Consider the following 20,565-nt stretch of genomic DNA (forward strand, 5'->3'; position numbering starts at 1 on the left):
GTCACACTTTCTGATAACAAATGCTTCTCCTTTCACGTTCACAGTAGGTGGAATCAGAGTTGCGCTGCATACATTGGCTGGATAATTTTCAATGGAATTTTGTGCCTGCATTTTCTGCCATCTCTTATGATTTCTTGCAACATAGTCGTTCTTGATTCGGAACTTCATTTTACTCGTAGCTTACGAAGTCTCCCTGTGGATGTTACGTTTTTTAAGCGAAGCTCTGTTGCTGTCTCTTCATTTGTGTGCCTATCTTCCATGGACAGTGCCATGACATCGACCTCAAGACAAATATTTTCCAAACCTATTATTGTAAAAAGACGTGGTGCCCACTTATAACGTTTGCAATCTAACTACTGGAGATGTTGTAAAATTTTGAACCATTCGACGCTCGGCAGCCACGTCTTTGAGACACGAACTGTAGTTACTTCCTCGATCGCTCCCGGCTAGTATTCGTCCTGCTAAAAGTGAAACTGATTCCGCGGCCGCTGTGGCCGAGCGGTTGTAGGAGCTTCAGTCCAGAACCGCCCTGCTGCTACGTTCGCAAGTTCGAATCACGCCGCAGGCATGGATGTCTGCGATGTCCATAGGTTAGTTAGGTTTAAGTAGTTCTAAGTCGAGGGGACAGATCAACTCAGATGTTAAGTCTCATAGTGTAGAGCCATTTGAAACTCATTCTTGGAAACAACGTAGGATATGTTTAGCAACCCTGTGACCGATAAGTAACTCCCTGGATTACACAAAAGTATCCTACAAAATTAAGTTGATACATTCGTATCTTAAGGTGCGAAAAGCCATCAGTTCTGGTTTTGAGTCCAGTAAAATAATCCGATGTGGAAATTCCAATTAATCTCCTCTCTTATATTGCGAGCTTATATATTCTACCCTGTACTACAGCAATAAGGAGCAGCACAATGTTGCACTATTCTGCTAGCTCACTCAGAAGTGAAATTCATTCTCTATTATCACGTTTTGAACTAAGATTTAATATATTAATTTCTTGTGGGTATTATTTAGAGTAACGTGTAAATGCATTTTGTATCCAAACGTATCCATACGTAGTAATAATAATGACAATGTTTAAAGAGATTAAAAGTAAAATTTAGATTCGCTGTGTGGTGCAGGTCATGTTGCTCGCTGAATCGTAGTTTACCTTAAATCCGAACGTTCATTCGATATCTTACCTCAATCATCTGTGTTACCACACACATTACACCACAAAAGTCTCTAACAGATTGTGATACAATTGGTAGGACAGTGGGGTACGCAAAGCGCTGAGTTACTATTCTCATGTTTCATATCCTGCCCGTTTTACAAATTTTAATTAGTTGTAAACACAGAATTGTCAGTTCAGGAGAACGTCAGTTATAACATTCAAATAACTTCTAGTATTCTGAATATTTGTGTAGATGGCCTCCCATACTCGTTGGAGGCAGGCAAGGACAAACAGATTCTCCAGGTCACTATTACAAATACACCTAGGCTTGGGGATGAAGTCATCCTTTGGCTGTTAACAGTTTTCTACTTTAGCAGCATCATAATCTTAGATGTTAACCTCGGGTTCAGCTAATGATTTCTTCAGGTGTAGTAGCACAGCGTGTGATACATCTTAAAGCACAAAAGCACTCTGTCTTCAGGCCGCCAGTGTCCCATCACGACCATCCAACCGGCGCATCATCCTCAGCTGAGGATGTGGGGAGGAGGGGCATGTGCTCAGCACATCACTCTCCTGGCCACAATGGTGGTATTCTTTGACCAGAACAGCTATAATTCCGCCGAGTAGCTCCTTAATTGGCATCACGAGGCTTAGTGCACTGAGAAAAATGGCGGTCCGGATGCTCAGCCATCCAAGTGCCGACCACGACCGACAGCGCTAAGCTTTGGTGATCTGAGGGGATCCGGTGTATCCACTGCGGCAAGACCGTTGCCGGTGTACGACCCCTCTTAGGCAAACTATTATGCAGTGCAATCAGACCTGGCGCAGGCATTGCAGACTTCGTTTTGAAACATTTTCCTGCCTGGACAACAAGCTTTTCTTATTCGGTAAATTTGTGAACATTTCTGCTTTAAACGAAATTCCTTCGCCTACGACACGTTAAAAGGAATATTCTTAATTGCACTAAATAGCGTATTATGAAATGATTACTGGCCGCATTTTGCTGCATTTCACTGTGTAGAAGGGGAAAGCTTACTATCCGGAAGGAAAGGAGAAACAATATGAAACCTCTAACGTGGGGGGGTCACGTGACTTTTATTACAGTGATTACAAAACCAAGTGAAGTGAACAACGAAGTTGGAAGTACGAGCACACTGTCTGTGTCATTATGACGCTAAAGTACCTGGGGCCTAAAATGATGCCATTTTATGTCAGGAATATACAGAACTCAAATCTACGGCACTATTAAATTCTACAATTCGTATGCATTGCTTGAACACTGAATTAATGTTGCAGTACACACTAATCAGCCAGAACATTATGACCACGTACCTCATAACGGTTAGCTGTGCTGATTCGTCGTGGCACGGAACCAATGTGTCCTCAATAGATCGCTTGACCACGTTGGCGCCTCAGCTGCACTCACGCACGCACCAAATTCCTGCATATTTTGGGGAGGGTGGCGATGAGCTCTGATCCCGCATTCAATCGGGTTTGTATGTGGAAAGTTGGAGAGACCAGCAGATAAATTAAAACTCGCCACTGTGTTACTCGAACCACTCCATCATACTTTATGCATTGTGAAGTAGCGCTTTACCCTGTTGAAAAATGCCACTCCACACCCTATTGTCATGTATGGGTGTACGTTGTCTGCAACCATGCCGTCATGATGCCTAGCACAAGCTCAATGGACGTAAAGGTGCCTACCTAAAGGTGCCCACGAGAATGATCCCCAGAGCATTATGGAGCCGTCGCAACTTGTCTCTGACCCAGTACAGGTGTAAACGAGCTGCTCCCCTGGAAGACGAGAGATCGGCGTTTTCCCATCGGCGTGATGAAGAAGGTATCGGGAAACATCAGATCATCTGCACTCTGCCATTGCGCCAACGTCCAGTGCCTACAGACCGTAGTTGCTGGTGTCGTGGTGTCAACACTGGCACATGCGTGGGTGGCCGGCTATGAAGGCCCATCGTGGGGATGGTGCACCGTCTGTTCAGACACACTTCTACTCTGTCCGCAGTATTGTTTGATTTTTGTTCCTCCACATTTCGCCAACTGTCTTATTTTACCAAGCTGCCCAGCCTAAGGTGTCCTACATCTGCATTGAGGGATGGCCGTCGAACCTCCATGACTTCTGGCCGTGGTGTCACCTTATTTTCGCCACATGTTGAAGATACTCAAAACAGCACTACTCGAATACCCAAAAAGTCGTACAATTTCTGTAAAGCTCGTGCCGGAGCACCTAATGTGCCATCGGACAAGCTCTGATAAGTCGAGCAGCTTCCTCACTCTACACGTGGACAGCAGACTCACTGATGCTACATGCACCGAGCGTGTGTCGGACTAGCAATGGCATACGAGACGCATAAGGCGTGTGCATCGATCTGCTTTTCGGAGCCGTAATTGATATCACGCCCATAATTCCACCACGGCCACTAAATGCCATCTTACTTCTCTGTCCTTCATTACACATAATGTTGGAAATATTCATATCACTTCGAAAAAAGTGCCATAGTAGTTAATGTGTGCATAATAGAGGACGCAACTAAATAATTCAGATTGTATTGTGTATTGTACATTGAACCGGGGACCTAGAAACGAAGGAGAGGCTTCTTCCCACTGTAGCCCTGAGAGGTACACAACAGGCCACAGCAGTCCACCCACCCCACCGCCGCCCCACACTGAACCCAGGGTAATTGTTCGGTTTGGTCTCCATCTCAGACCAGACAAGTGTAATCCCAAACGTTTGCGTATGCGTACGTGGAGAAAGTATTTGCGCAGCAATCGCCGACATAGTGTAACTGAGAAGGAATAAGGAAAACCAGCCTGCATTCGCCGAGGCAGATGGAAAACCGCCTTAAAAACCATCAAGAGGCTGGCTGACACACCGCACCTCGACACAAATCCGCCGGGCAGGTTCATGCATGGAACCGGTACGCCTTCCCGGCTCGGGAAGCAGCGCGTTAGACCGTGCGGCTAGCCGGGCTGGCTCTAATTCATATTAGAGTAATGTGAAACATGAACATAGGCAATTAAACCGCAGTATAATACTGTGCTAATTCTGAAAAGAAACTTTGCTTCTCCATATGAGTGTACACTTACGTAGTTTTTAGCTTGGAGTTTTACTGTTAGCAGTGTTCTATTTTCCGTACCCAACCTAGCCATAGTTTTAATTTTCGTTGCAATGGCTCGTGAGTAATACTTCTCCACATTCCTATTAGAATGGAAGAGACTCTTAGAAGGTACTCTTAAGTTCATTTGAATTCCTGGCCCTACTTTATTGGAAGCATGGGTGTCGATGTTAGCTGGCGTTCCAATTGTCACATTATTATGTGCAGCGTGGGACAATTAGCTACTGCGCACTGAAGAGACATTTAAAGTTATTTGGTTTTCTGTGTGCGTTTTCAGTTTTTGCTTGCTTATGTGATGAGTATAACAAGAAATCGTTGGAATAGAGTTGGGAAGAAGTCTTCTAGTTTTAGTAGAAATACTAATGCATCTATCATCAAAATGCTGGCAACATACTACCGGTTATTTAGAAGGCAAGCACATACTGTTTTTCTCTAGTGCCCGTCATGATATTGCCTTTGTCATTTACCACGTAAGTTGCCCTTTGATGGAGATTGATGGCTTGAGATATCGACGACTTTTGAGTCTTCGTTATTACATAACGGAACCATAAGTACACCAGTATTGCTTTTTCTGATCAGTCGTTTAATGACTCTGTTTGTTACTGTTGTCCCGCAGTAAATAAAGAAAAGTAAGACCGTAATTCTATATATAGGACATAATGCAATCTCTGTTAAATATCTAGAGACATGAATGTATTACAGTGTTAAATGCTTTAATTTTTTTCAACTAGTGAGTGGCAAAGTGGAACTAGAACGCTCTTTATACCCCTACCCCATAATTTTCAATTTTCAATTGATGCATGAAATGCGTGGATCTACCAATGGCGTTTCCGCAATGACTAAACGGTTCCCGTATGATCACCGAAGTTAACTGCTGTCGTGCTGAGCTAACGCTTGGATGGGTGATCATTCGGTCCTACGAGGGCTGTTGGCAAGCGGGGTTCACTCGGCCCTTGTGAGGCAAACTGAGGAGCTACTTGATAGAGAAGTAGCAGCTCCGGTCTCATAAACTGATATACGGCCGGGAGAGCGGTGCTGACCACATGCCCCTCTATATCCACATCCAGTAACGCCCATATGAGGATGACACGACGGCCGGTTGGTACAGGTGGGCCTTCATGGCCTGTTCGGGAGGAATTTAGTTAATTTTAATGTATCGATCTACTTAAAATATTAAATGTTTCGACTTTTTGTCAGAAACACGGGCCGGCCAGAGTGGCCTAGCGGTTCTAGGCGCTACAGTCTGGAACCGCGCGACCGCTACGGTCGCAGGTTCGAATCCTGCCTCGGGCATGGATGTGTGTGATGTCCTTAAGTTAATTAGGTTTAAGTAGTTCTAAGTTCTAGGGGACTGATGACCTCAGAAGTTAAATCCCATAGTGCTCAGAGCCATTTGAACCATATTTTCAGAAAAACTTACTTTTGGCCCCACTTGCGTTTTAGATGACAATAACTGTAATTCAGATTAAAAATCTATGGGGAATTCTGAAACCAGTTATTAAATAAGAACCAGCTTACCAATAACATTGTAGTTGAAGGTGAAACTAAACACCCACCAGAAAAATATCACTCACAGGATTTGCAATAATCGTAAACCCACAGCTTTAAATTACAGGGACTTTACATGACATCAGTCAGCGGAAACTGAACTACGACAAACTGCAAGTGTGGAAAGCAGGCATGCACAGGCTTTGATGTATCTCGTAGGCAATGCACTAACAGTCTTTCCTCGCCAGGTGACGCTGATATCGCCTGGATTGGTTAATATCGACACCAGGTCAGTGGTATTAATGGCCTGGCTGTAGTTATGCAGCCCAAAACATGAACTGCATATTTTCCGGTGAGGAAGAGCAGTGGTAAACAGTCTCCGCCACAGCTTTTTACTGAAACTGGTATCCCAAAGAGTTAGAATTTTCTGGCTGGCAACTAAGTGTAAGTGCTGGAGTCGGACGTGAGTTTTGAAACGTTGAAACATTTACAACATTGTTTTAGTGGATACTACAGTTAGAGTACTTCCGCCAAAATTTGAACTTGGAACGCACAGATTGAGTTTACTGCAATGGAAAACGGTTCATCTTGTGCAGCATTTCCTTCCTTGTCTGGAGAGAACGATAGTGACATATAAATGAAGAGATTAACATCCTCTGGCTTCGAAAGTGGTGTTTACCACTAGTTTTAGCATTTTACAAGCGTTTTGCTAAGTGTAAGTAAATGACATAATTGAAAGCAACTTTTGTAACTAAGCAACGGTTTCATCAGTTAATTAAGTTTTAATATAATCTACGAATAATTCAAGATGTCCAATATTAACTTGGAAGGTATTCCCTAATAATGCAAAGAACTAAATAAATCAGTAGAACGAAAAACCATCCAAGTTGCAAATATTAAATTTTTCATTCGATGACTAGTTTCGGGCAGACACTATTTTCAAATCAACCTACAGCGCAGAAAATCAAATTTACACTCAAGCATAATACAGTTATTATAATATTCTAAAGCATATACCAAAGACACAGAACGTATCACTTTAACTTACATAACAAAGTCGAAAATAGCATTTCCGAAGATATCAACAAAATGTGTAATGTACATTTACAGTTCCTTTAGGTAACTGGCCGGTTAATCCTTCCTCTGTCGTAAGGAAACCTCGAAAAGGGGGCGTCCTTTCAGGACACATAAAACCTTTTTATTTATTAAAATGTTCTCCAATCATGAAGAATGCAACAGTTCACACAATAACCGTACAGGTCCACAATAAGATTAATACTGTTTCTAAATCTTTACCAAACAGAACCAAATACTTAAAAACACTGACCAGTAGTACACAGCAGCGCCACATACGGCGCGTATTACAATGCCATGTTGGCGCGTAAAAGTCATTAAATGAAAAACTGTGAAATTAAACAAGCAAATTACTACCTTTTGAAGTCTTTACCAAAAGCAGTCAACTATTTAAAACTACTGTGCAGTAAAACACAATAGGGCCACATACAGCGCCAATTGCAAAGTTGAATACCATATAGGCACAAAAATCCATTAAACACACAACAGGAGAACGGTTTAAATATTTACCAAAAAAGAGTCAAATACGGAACAGCGCCACATATAACGCGTATTACAAAATGGTATACCATGGGGGTACGAAAAATTATTAATTGTGAAACCGTTCAAGTCAACAATAAAATTATTAGTTTTTTGTAATAAGAGTCGCATGTGGCACTGCTGTGTATTACAGGTAGGTAATTTCAAGTATTTGACTACTTTTAGTAAATATTTAATAAAGTTTTTTTTTATTTGTAAAGGTTTTTTGAAATTACCGCTACCAGTCACAAACTTTGTCAACTATTGTATTACTTATTTATTTAGCGACATGTTTCGAGGGTTATCCCTCATCTTCAGGATAAACGGCATTACAAAAACAACTTTACAGTAAGGTCATACTGATGTTACATAGTCTTTTCGTACTTGCTGCGGTCATATTTGTTCTTCTGGCGTGGCATTTAGTTGTGGTGGTCATCTTGTCCAATGTACTGTAGAACTGTTTCTTGATAATAACTGTATTATACTTGAGTGTAAATTTGGTTTTCTGCCCTTTAGGTTGATTTGAAAATGGGTCTCGGCCCAAAACTAGTTATCGAATGAAAAATAGAATATTTGCAACCTTGGACTGGTTTTTCGTTGCACTGATCAACAGAAGTTGCTGACCAAAGTTACTGCAGCATGCCGGAAGTTCGTAAACTAAATAAGTACTTGTTACGGTCCAGGACGTCGCAACCATCTGCTGCTAACTAAACATTGACTTGTTTTTAGACAACTATTCGTACAAATGACGGAGAAGCATTAAATGTTTCCTTCACACCAGCGTGTAGCAGCAGCAGAATGAAGAAGTTAATAGTGATAATGTCAGTAATTATCGAAGTATTCGGCAACCTCATTCTCGGCAATGGTATCTCGATATAAGAAATTTATTGAAATAAGGAAAAGTCTTCGAATCGAGGCTACGATGGGTAAATACGTCATGTCATGATACTAGGACAATTTTCGTGTCAGAAGCATGTTGATAACTAATCAGTTAATGGGGAAGGGAATTTTTTTCACTGTGTCCAATTTGTAAGCTAAGCGCTCGTATGTTACGACACAACCATGAAAATAGTTACGACACAATCATCTTTGGTTCAGTGATCTGGTGGATCAATCCCAGTTTCTTAGTCGCGAGGTATGGAATGAAATACACACAAAAAGATCCCCTTTACCTCTAGTAATGCCAAGTGAAGAACGTCAGGCTGCACCATAGTTCATAATCCGCTTAATAAACATCAATCATGTCCCCTCGTCACCAACTGGGGCACAGCGGGTTTATACGATATCGCAGTGCCTGTATCATTCTGAATTACAATGCAAAGTTCCTTCGAGCCTCGGTCCGGTACAAACTTTCTTTCTGGTCATTTCATTAAATAGCTGACAGTTATCCATAACCGCAACTGCCAATACATGTAATGTATTTCAGCCGGCCGGAGTGGCCGTGCGGTTCTAGGCGCTACAGTCTGGAACCGAGTGACCGCCACGGTCGCAGGTTCGAATCCTGCCTCGGGAATGGATGTGTGTGACGTCCTTAGGTTAGTTAGGTTTAAGTAGTTCTAAGTTCTAGGTGACTAATGACCTCAGAAGTTAAGTCGCATCGTACTCAGAGCCATAATGTTCTTAACAGCTGTAGTCGCCGTGGTGGCTGTTCCTTCGGATGTGTGCGCATGTATGAAGGAACTTTTTGGATCATAATTCGGAGAACACAAACACTGCAATACCGAATTTATCTGCTGACCCCGGGCAAGCGACGTAGTAAAATGTCTCCTCTGTAGGGAAATATACGTTACGGATGCACGAGAACAATTTGTAAACACAAAGTTGACGTCATATAGAAGTTGAGGTCTGGGCATGAGTTGTGCTCGGATAGCCATATGGTATGGCAACTGCTAGAGAGAAGCGGGAAATCCAGGTTCGGCACAGATTTTCACTGTCGTCATTCCGTTATACAACTGATGGTTATTTACATTCGCAACTGTTAATCATTTAATGTATCGAGGCTGTTTAATCTGGACCGTAACAGAGGCGGAAGTTGCGGCAAACAGAAACTCTGTCGCCAGTAAGCTTATTTACATTACAAAATTTATGTTATATTGTGAGTTAAAGGTCATTTACGGTCACAAGGCTCTTATTTTATTCGAATTTGAGCTGTTGAAAAATTTGGTAACGATTTGGATACGAATTCGGATTTCCTCTTTCGTGGTATCTGACTCACACAGAACGATATAATTCCATCATGAAACTTCCTGGTATATTAAAACTGTGTGTGGTACCGAGTCACGAACTGGGGATCTGGAAGGTAGGAGACGAGGTACAGGCTGAAGGAAAACTGCCAGGACGGCACGTGAGTCGTAGCTCTCACCGGCACGGTGGCTCATCGACGTCGGTGAGAGTGTTAGCTGCCCTCTGTAATAGAAAAAAACTGAGTTTATGTATCAACGACGAATTTCAACAAGTGTCATTGGCCGAGAAGAATTACACAGATCTATAATGACCAAAATGAGCTTAACAAAACAAAAAAAAGTTGGTAGAGCGCTTGTAGCGAAAGGTAAATGTCCCTAGTTCAAGTCTCAGTCTGGCATAGAGTTTTAATCTGAAGTAAGTTTCATATCAGCGGACACTCGCTGCAGAGCGAAAATTTCATTCATGTATTTGGATTATTTCTTTGTTTTCCCCATGACTGCAGATTGCTATAGATACCCACGAAAAGCACATACTTGGTTCGAATCATGGTGCCGTTTGAAGCCCTAGCATATGCACACCGAACTACTAGCGATGAATAATTTTCACTTTTAAAATCTTTTCACGTATTGTCAGCAACAACGATAGGTGCCGTTATAGCTAGTCAAACATGCACAGATATCACTACTCGTTAGAAAACAAACCGGGTGATGATAGAAACCAACGGCAGTTGGTGCCGGAATCGACTTCCGGTCAAGCAAAAATACTCTATCCCTATTTAAAATTCAGGCGTCTCGCTGTTGGTGAAAAAATCCGATACCTAATATCTGATTTTACTTAGTTAATAATCTGATTACGCTCTGGGTTCGAGTCCATCTTACAAAACTTTATATCACGGCACTTCGTTGTAAATACGTGTAAACTTCGTTACTTTAAATTGCATTAAACGTTTGTCTTGTTTAGTTAGCAAGGATATAAGGGTGCTGAGCACATTCCAGGCAGAGCACAAAAATTTTCAACTTAATGTCTGCTAACTGATACTGGTGAAAACTTGAACATTTCACAACTTTTTATGTGTAATTAACATTGACGTTGCTTTGATCGGATCTCGAGCAGCCACGAAAGCATTGGTTAGTTACAGTGGCTATAGGGGCTTCCTTTCAATACACATCCAAATCAAAACGTCCATCACGCCGTTTAATGTTCGGTAATGTGCACAAATAACTGTTCACTCATGAGCACAGGGCAATTATTGGTGATACGAGGCTAATTTTGAGATTTCGATAAGAGCGCTTGCCGCTGTTAATCACGTTGCTTGTAATTAATTAGTTCAACGTTCAGTTTACGACCAAACATTAGCATCAGAAACGACGTTACATAGTTATACAAAAACCTTTTCAAAAGCAAAATACTTGGAACTGTCATAAAATTTTAGTAGTGCAGATATTGTCTCGAAATATCTTGTTCATAATTTTTTTTCTTTACGTTTACGGGAATGACTTCCTGATGGAGATAGTTATCTCAGATTCTAATGTGTGTAGTAGTGATTTTATTTGCAATATTCTGGTGTTGATTTTCATTTGGATTGATTACCTTAAAGAACAGTGTTCTCTAGTGATCACTTGTCTTATCCATTTTGTATAGTCGAACGAATGTGCTGCAAGTAGGTTAGAGGACTTGCAAGACAACTATGTTATGTGTCCTGCGTGCAAATCAGGAGAAACGCAATTCAGGTCGTTCGTTTACCTTTGGTTATGATAGTACACCTACGTATTTTAAGTCGTGATCTGTCACTATTTCGATTTGCTTCTAATATTTCAAAACGTAACAAATTTAAAGTAATTAAATCATAGATGTTTTTATATGTCTTCAAGCTATAATGTTCTTTTTTAAGAATCGAATCATGCTTAGATTTACATAACCGCACAGGCTTTCGGGGCCAACGTCAGTTCCCATAAAAGTTTTCTAAATATCGTACCACATCGTTATATAGAGAAAAGAGACTTACAGTTATTTTAAAGCCATAATTTTTTAATCCAAAAAAGTTGCTAAATATTTCAACTGGAGAGGACGTACTATCAATCGAAAGTATCAGTTTATCAAGGTGAGAAAAATAGAATGTCATGCAACTGTGAAACAGTCGCCGCACGATTAAGGCACCAACTGTTCAACGTAGTAATGACACTAGAGCACGGTAGATGTACAATACCCACGTGTGAATATCAACTTCCGTATTGTTCAATCCACTATGTAGCGCAGAGCAAGTAGAATATCGTCACTAACGAACATAGAATTCAGCAGTGACGGTGGTGGAGCGTACGTTACGCCGTGTATCAGCCATCAACATCACACGTTTAAGAGTCGTACCACAAGTTTGCTTTTAATTGGCGTCATCTGACAAAATCTGGCAGCCAAAACTGTTTATAACTTAGCTACCAGACTGCTTATGAAGTTCTAACTGCGCGTTTTGCATCACACTCGCTTTGTGGTTGCAATGGAGAGAACGTAATGTGGGCGATTGCGTTCTGATTGCCGAATGTTTGGAATTGTTGAGAGCTAAAATAAGGCCAGATGTATGAAACGGTGATCTGCGGTAAGCTCTCTACGCGAAATATCCGACACAATGCTTTGACGGTTGGTACAACAGTTGTGTTAGCTTTCACGTTAATTAGATAGCGGAAATTCGGCGAAACATACACGATGACTAAATATGTAGACGTCTGTACGAGTGTTGGCCACGGCGCAAAGGCTACCTCTAGCGCCGAGTGGATTTCAGGAGTGAATTAATTTTCCAGTACCGTTTGATAGCCCTGTCATACAAATATGACAGTGCGCAAGATTCTTCTTGCCAATTATTCCCAGTGCTCTTTGTGAAAGAGTGATTTGGCCTGGGCTTCCATTGACGGCGAGAAAACCAAAGGAAGTTGCTCCTCCCATGTCCGTCTTAGGGGGACACTTTGTACTTCACACAATGGCCGCCTCCAAGAAAGAAGGCATCAATATAAGAGCAATGTGACATTCGTCAAGATGAAACTTCAATCCGTTACTTCAGATTTTTTTTTGTTATAGTAGACAATGTGTCTATTGATGTTTCTAGAACCCTGTCTGGCTGGTTAAGGACAAACAACCCGTTTATTATCGAAACCGCCATCTAGTCGCGTCGCCAATCGCGAACGGCGCTTCAGTTTTGATTCGTTGATTGCTGCAGTTAGGGTCTCTGTGTGAAGAGATGATTGACATGTCCGAAAGAACAGACACCATATTCATATAAGTACACTCCTGGAAATTGAAATAAGAACACTGTGAATTCATTGTCCCAGGAAGGGGAAACTTTATTGACACATTCCTGGGGTCAGATACATCACATGATTACACTGACAGAACCACAGGCACATAGACACAGGCAACAGAGCATGCACAATGTCGGCACTAGTACAGTGTATATCCACCTTTCGCAGCAATGCAGGCTGCTATTCTCCCATGAAGACGATCGTAGAGATGCTGGATGTAGTCCTGTGGAACGGCTTGCCATGCCATTTCCACCTGGCGCCTCAGTTGGACCAGCGTTCGTGCTGGACGTGCAGACCGCGTGAGACGACGCTTCATCCAGTCCCAAACATGCTCAATGGGACACAGATCCGGAGATCTTGCTGGCCAGGGTAGTTGACTTACACCTTCTAGAGCACGTTGGGTGGCACGGGATACATGCGGACGTGCATTGTCCTGTTGGAACAGCAAGTTACCTTGCCGGTCTAGGAATGGTAGAACGATGGGTTCGATGACGGTTTGGATGTACCGTTCACTATTCAGTGTCCCCTCGACGATCACCAGAGGTGTACAGCCAGTGTAGGAGATCGCTCCCCACACCATGATGCCGGGTGTTGGCCCTGTGTGCCTCGGTCGTATGCAGTCCTGATTGTGGCGCTCACCTGCACGGCGTCAAACACGCATACGACCATCATTGGCACCAAGGCAGAAGCGACTCTCATCGCTGAAGACGACACGTCTCCATTCGTCCCTCCATTCACGTCTGTCGCGACACCACTGGAGGCGGGCTGCACGATGTTGGGGCGTGAGCGGAAGACGGCCTAACGGTGTGCGAGACCGTAGCACAGCTTCATGGAGACGGTTGCGAATGGTCCTCGCCGATACCCCAGGAGCAACAGTGTCCCTAATTTGCTGGGAAGTGGCGGTGCGGTCCCCTACGGCACTGCGTAGGATCCTACGGTCTTGGCGCGCATCCGTGCGTCGCTGCGGTCCGGTCCCAGGTCGACGGGCACGTGCACCTTCCGCCGACCACTGGCGACAACATCGATGTACTGTGGAGACCTCACGCCCCACGTGTTGAGCAATTCGGCGGTACGTCCACCCGGCCTCCCACATGCCCACTATACGCCCTCGCTCAAAGTCCGTCAACTGCACATACGGTTCACGTCCACGTTGTCGCGGCATGCTACCAGTGTTAAAGACTGCGATGGAGCTCCGTATGCCACGGCAAACTGGCTGACACTGACGGCGGCGGTGCACAAATGTTGCGCAGCTAGCGCCATTCGACGACCAACACCGTGGTTCCTGGTGTGTCCGCTGTGCCGTGCGTGTGATCATTGCTTGTACAGCCCTCTCGCAGTGTCCGGAGCAAGTATGGTGGGTCTGACACACCGGTGTCAATGTGTTCTTTTTTCCATTTCCAGGAGTGTATTATACCGGACATGACCTTCTTCTCTTGTGCGGATGGACAAATATTCCGCGAACTCTTACGGGTCTTGGTAAGAACGTCTTGTGTGTTGGGGTGCGACATTACGAACGTAGTGTGTGGACATACAAGGTAAGGATGCGGGTCTCGAGGAAGGCATGCGCGAGGTGGTCCCTGCAGTCGCTCTATCCTCTGTGCCCTCGGTGGCTCAGATGGGTGTTCAGTCAGGAGGCTTGTGTGCTCTCTGTAATAAAGAAACTGAGTGAAGGAAGCAACGATCAACTTGAACGTATGTCTTCTGACGTCCATCTAGACCAAACGTAACGAACTATATTGAGCAAAATGACGGAAAAAATTGTCCCGGAAGCAGCACAAATTTGCCGGCACGGTCGCTCAGCGTGTTCGGTCAGAGGGCGTAGCTGCCCTTTGTAATAAAAAAAAAAAAAAAAAAAAAAGTGCAGGAACAACGAACTACCTGAACGAGTGTTATTGGGCGTCCGTCACGAACAAATTCAACGAACAGGATAGAACAAAATGAGATCAAAAAAGAAAAAAAAAAGATGGATAGAGCGTGTGCCATGTACGCAGGATATCCCGGGTTCGAATCCCGGTCGGGGCACACATTTTCACCTGTCCCCGTTGATATATATCAACGCCCGTGAGTATTTGAAGGTATTAAATTAATTCTAATTTCGTAAAAGTATGCCAGGCGCAATTTCGACTCTTAGTGTGCAGTCTTATCAGTCTGATGGATCCCTTTTATGTTTGGGGCACAACGGCGTAGTTTGGTAGTGTACAGGACGAGCCCGTTGGCCATGAGAGCTTGTTAATTATTCACAGAGACCCTGTAGTTTATGTGTATTCATGTTCTTGGTTCTCACTGCTAGGTTTCATGTAAGAAACTTCACTGAAGCCTTCGTGTCTCTAAAAGTGTGTTTTCCTTCTGGACATTGTGCCCTCGTGACGAGAGTAGATTTCGATGCGCTGTACAAAATCTGTTTCCGATCAATTCATCCGAATGGTAGAACGTTTAAAGTCGTCACACTTCCTACCCATGAGTTTTATTCATTGTTTTCCTTTGATTTTCTTTTCTTTTATGGTTCAAATGGCTCTGAGCACTATGGGACTTAACTTCTGAGGTCATCAGTCCCCTAGAACTTAGAACTACTTAAACCTAACTAACCTAAGGACATCACACACATACATGCCCGAGGCAGGATTCGAACCAGCGATCGTAGCGGTCGCGCGGTTCCAGACTGAAGGGCCTAGAACCGCTCGGCCACATCGGCTGCCTTTTCTTTTATATTGAAACTTTATGTACCATATGTTTCTGAACACTAATGTTGCATGTGATATCGTGTGTTAACGGTCCTTTTTGGTAGTATTTATAGAGATGCGTACTGAGATATTTTATAAATTAATTAATCTTCCTTTCGTCACTTTCCCATTGAGACGATCTCACGCCGAGCTGCATTTACCAAGTTACCAGTAGATCTCTCGACGCAGTGTGTATTGTTCCGCGATTAACGAAGATATTATTCTAAAAACTTTTCTACGATTTGCGCAAAAATTGAGCCAATTGCGATGAATTTTACACGGGGTTTTCTGTGTATGATTTTTCATGAAACAAGGTAGCCGACGAAGTTTGGATGTAACTGAAAGGGCCGCATTTCTTCATCAATACAAAGTGCGATTACTTGACGTCACGTATTTGTGTCATGATACCAGTGTGGGTACACATAACCATTCCACGCAACATGGCTATAAGCACCATCGCATGAACGTTTTTCAAGTCAAATATCCGTTACGTCCAATAAGACGTACGCAAGTCAATTTGCTTTTGCTACACTGTTTTTAAACATTCGTCCAAAGTAAGTCTTTCCTGTCGGATCACTTTACTGGTTAAATTCAAGAATCTTAAGATAGTACAATAGGGGAAATTTTCAATTCAGGATAGATGTCGGACTTGCTTTTATACCTAATGAGCATTCCAAACCCTAGCAGAGAATTTATACATCGAGAATTCTTCTGTCACGCATTGCAGTCGACTTTTAGTGCGCGTTATTGCGTCAATACAACTGACGGTGTGCATAATGAGATTGTGTTTAAATTATCGCTCTCCTGTGGCCATTGACGTGCCTGGAAGTAATTACGAATTTTCTGGTTACTGCTGTTCATGCCGCCAGAGGACTTTTGTGAGATCTGTTTAATTATTATTATTTGCTGTCGAACTCCATATACGCAGGCGTGCTGAAAACTAATGCCACAAATTTCGTATGTGAAAAGTCTGAAAGCTTTTTAAATAAAAAGAACGTTCTAACATCCGACATCTTTACTCTTCACGTCTACATATTCACTTCTGAACATCGTCTCCTTGGCGATGAAGACATATCTCCCAAGGAGAGACCAGTTTGTTGATACCGTCACTGTAGGACGTTTGACTTCTTAGACGGTGTCACAAACTCAACCCTCCTTGCACCGCTTTATCACTATCAGAGTGAAGTCCTCGAAGATGTTGCTTAAGATATGGAAACAGGTGAAAATCCGACGGGACCAAGTTGGGAGTACATGGAGGACGATCGACGACAATGATCACAAGGGACCGGATTATTGCCGATGTCGCAGAACTCGTGTGTGGTCCAGCATTGTCATACTGAGGGGGAGGGTGTACCACGTGTGGATGAACTCTTCAAATCTGGCATTCAGTTATAGCATTCTGCTTCTCATGTACCGAAACGGTTACGGTACACACCGTCATGTTACACCGAGTAATTCCGAGCTCTCTATCGACACAGGACCGTTATTTGTAGACATGAAAAATGTGGTGTCACCGCCAGACACCACATTTGCTAGGTGGTAGCCTTTAAATCGGCTGCGGTCCGTTAGTATACGTCGGACCCGCGTGTCGCCACTATCAGTGATTGCAGACCGAGCGCCGCCACACGGCAGGTCTAGTCTAGACAGACTCCCTAGCACTCGCAAAGTGGTACAGACGAAGGTTCACTGCCCAAATACGCTCTCATTTGCAGAGACGGCAGTTTAGCATAGCCTTCACGTACGTTATTTGCTACGACCTAGCAAGGCGCCATCGTCAGTTACTATATATCTTCTGAACAGATAATATTGTGAATCATGTACCGTCAAGAGTGACGTTCCTCATTACTGGATTAAAGTTAAGTATCAAACTAATTACGTCCGCTTTCTGAATTCTAATTCCTTGTCATGTTCCAGACCTCACGTCAGTATAGTTCTTCCCCCCTCACGCCAGCCTGCGTGAGCTAAAACGCGTGCATTTCGGCCTCCATTCGAAACACGGTGTTGGCTCTTGTGCTAACACCACAAAAAATAGAGATGTAGGATGTTAAAAACGTTTGTTTTGTGTAAAAAGCATTAATAGTTTTCACATAAAAATGAGGAGACATTACTTTTCAGCACGCCCTGGTACTTTTTTTTTACTTCTGTTGTGTGAGAATATTAACAACAGCCCCTTTATCAATTACTCATTTTAACTTATATTGGCCCAAAACGAAATATGTCTCTCGGACTGCAAATCGGTTTGAGTTGATCCAGAACATTTTTATAATCAGAGCTGATCTTCGTTAGTTGGAAATAATGTGAGATTAACATTTCTAGGAAGCAGATATTCGATTTCAGTTTAATCTTAGTTCATTATTTTTGTTATTCATCTAAAACCAACTGTTATTTAATCTCAGCCAGTAGTGTATTTGCACGGCAGTTTTGTCATTATCCAGGGAATGGCCACCTCCTCCCCTCCCCTCCCCCTCTCCCCCTGTCCACGATTGCCTCCTACCAACACCAGCTCACTCCCATCTTCAGTTTACTCACTGGAAAAAAGAAAAAAGGCATTGTTAATTAGGAGGCCCGAGATGTAAGCTGAGCTGCCAAATCGGAATCTATAACGATGTTCTTCCTCGTCACGCAATTACATCACCCTCACCTTCAAAAAGTTGAGTCTTACGTGTTTAGTGTAGTTAACTATAATGACTGTTTCTGTAGCGTGATGCCATGTTTGTGTTCCATTGTACCTAATCCTTCGAATTTTTATTTATTAAAGTTTAGTTGCCAGTGCTTGAGATATGTAAGAGGGAAGTAAGAACTTTTTGTTGTTGATCAAAGCTCTTCCCATGAGTTGTAGTTTGAGGAGTAGACCGCTATCAGCTGTACGCCACCGTACAGGAGGAATTATCCACCCCTGGACATTAATTTCGAAACCAATGAGCCTTCAGTTCCGCAGTAAATTATCGTAGTATCAGGCAGCTATCCTCTGTGTGAACAGATACCGGCGAGACGTAAATTTTCCCACACGCTATCTGCGGCAGACTGACAGTCCAGATAATTGTCCGCTGTCGAGAACTGCAGCTCAGTTAGTCAGATAATAGATAAAGTGAGGAATGCGGCCGACATTGTAGAACTCTGTTAGACACACGTTATATAAAATTATTTTCTTCTTTTGGGCTGAAATGCCTTCAACACAAGTATTAATTCCTGATCAATGGTCTCAAATCTTTTATAGTTTTACTTTTTTTTTATTTTACCAAAAGTAGTCTAGGTCATTTATCTTATGACAGCATGATTGGATCCTCAGAGATCAGTCAACTAAATTTAGATTTCGGGTATCATGGAAAGACAGAAAAATTCCTGTGACAGCCTCCAATGTAAATGCATCTGAGCTACACAACTCTGAGGACGTTTCCAATAAAGTCACAATGCAATTACGGGACTGTGGTAACAGCAATCTTTATATATGTAAACCAAAGTTTTTCTTATGTAACACTGCAGGTGATCAGGACGGAATTTTTTCTATGGCTGCGTTACCACACTGGCAAAAAATAATAGCAACAACAATAAATGATTAATGTAGAGTAACGCAATCGCAGGTAAATGTAAGCACGAGATAAGCCATCGCAAATGTCAAATGCTGCTATATTAATAACTGGTGCGCCCACCAGAATGTTGATGCAAGCATGTAAAAGTGCATTCGTTCTGTTAAACAAATGCCGAATATCAGTTTATGGGATTGAATTCCATGCCTGTTGCATTTGGTCAGTTCATAGAGGGACGGTTAACGAGGGTTGGTGACGCTGTAGTTGACGTCCAATGATGTCCCATTTGTTCTCGTTTGGAGACAGATCTGGTGATCGAGCCCGTTAGGGCAACATGTCGGTATTCTGTAGTGCATGTTTTGTTACAACAGCGGTATGTAGGCGAGGCATTATCCTGTTCGAAAACACCCCCTGCAATGTTGTTAATGAATGACAGCAAAAGAGGTCGTATCATGAGATGGCGAAACAATTTGCAGTCAGTGTGCTTAGGATAACCAGGAGGTGCACCTGCTGTCATACGAAATCGCACTCCAGACCATAACTCCAGATGTAGGTCCAGTGTGTCTAGCACGCTAACGGGTTAGCTGCAGGCCCTCAACTGGCGAGATCGTAACTAGCGAACGGCCGTCAGTGGTACCGAGGGAGAACTAGCATTCACCAGGAAACACAACAGACCTCCAGCCTGCCCACCAATGAGGTCTCGCTTGACATCCCTGAAGTGGCAAATGGTGGTTGCTTGGGGTCGGTTGAATGCCCCCTACGGAACGTTCGTTGTGTCACAATAGTGCCAACTCCTGCTCAAATTGCTGCCGCAGATGCCGTACGATGCGCCAGAGCCATACGCCGAACACGATGATCTTTCCGATCGGTACTGACACGTGTCCGTACGGAGCCCAGTCTTCTTGTGAGCGTATATTATCGTGACCACGGCTGCCAGCAATCATGTACAGTAGCTACATTCTTGCCAAGTCTTTCTGCAGTATCGCAGGAGGAACAACCAGCTCCTCGTAGCCATATGACACGACCTCGTTCAAACTTAGTGAGGTGTTGATGAAGGCGTCTTTGTCGTCTTAAAGGCGTTCTTGACTAACATCACATCACCACGTCCAAAATCGAAGGCACCTAACGCCCACGGTGTTACAACGTGTAGTTAAGGCAAATCTGATTTGCATTCTCGTAATGGTGCTACTATGAAACTGTAGCGAGATATGAATGGACATGTCTTTGAGATGTAGAAACACACCTATCAACTTGAGTCTATGCCGTACAACTCCTTATTGATGTTGCGATTTTCCCCTTTCAATATATAAGCTTTTTTTAACTGTTTTTCTTAACCCATTACTGGCCATTGTCCCTTTTTTGGGACGCGTATATTTTACTTATTTCTACGTAAGCAATGGAGCTTTTTGCCTTTATTGTTGCACCTGTAGGTACTACTAACTGCTTTAATGCCTGTAAATGTAAAATAAATAGTTTTTC

The sequence above is a fragment of the Schistocerca gregaria genome, chromosome 4, assembly GCF_023897955.1.
Source record: "Schistocerca gregaria isolate iqSchGreg1 chromosome 4, iqSchGreg1.2, whole genome shotgun sequence".
In the NCBI taxonomy this organism is placed as follows: Eukaryota; Metazoa; Arthropoda; class Insecta; order Orthoptera; family Acrididae; genus Schistocerca; species Schistocerca gregaria.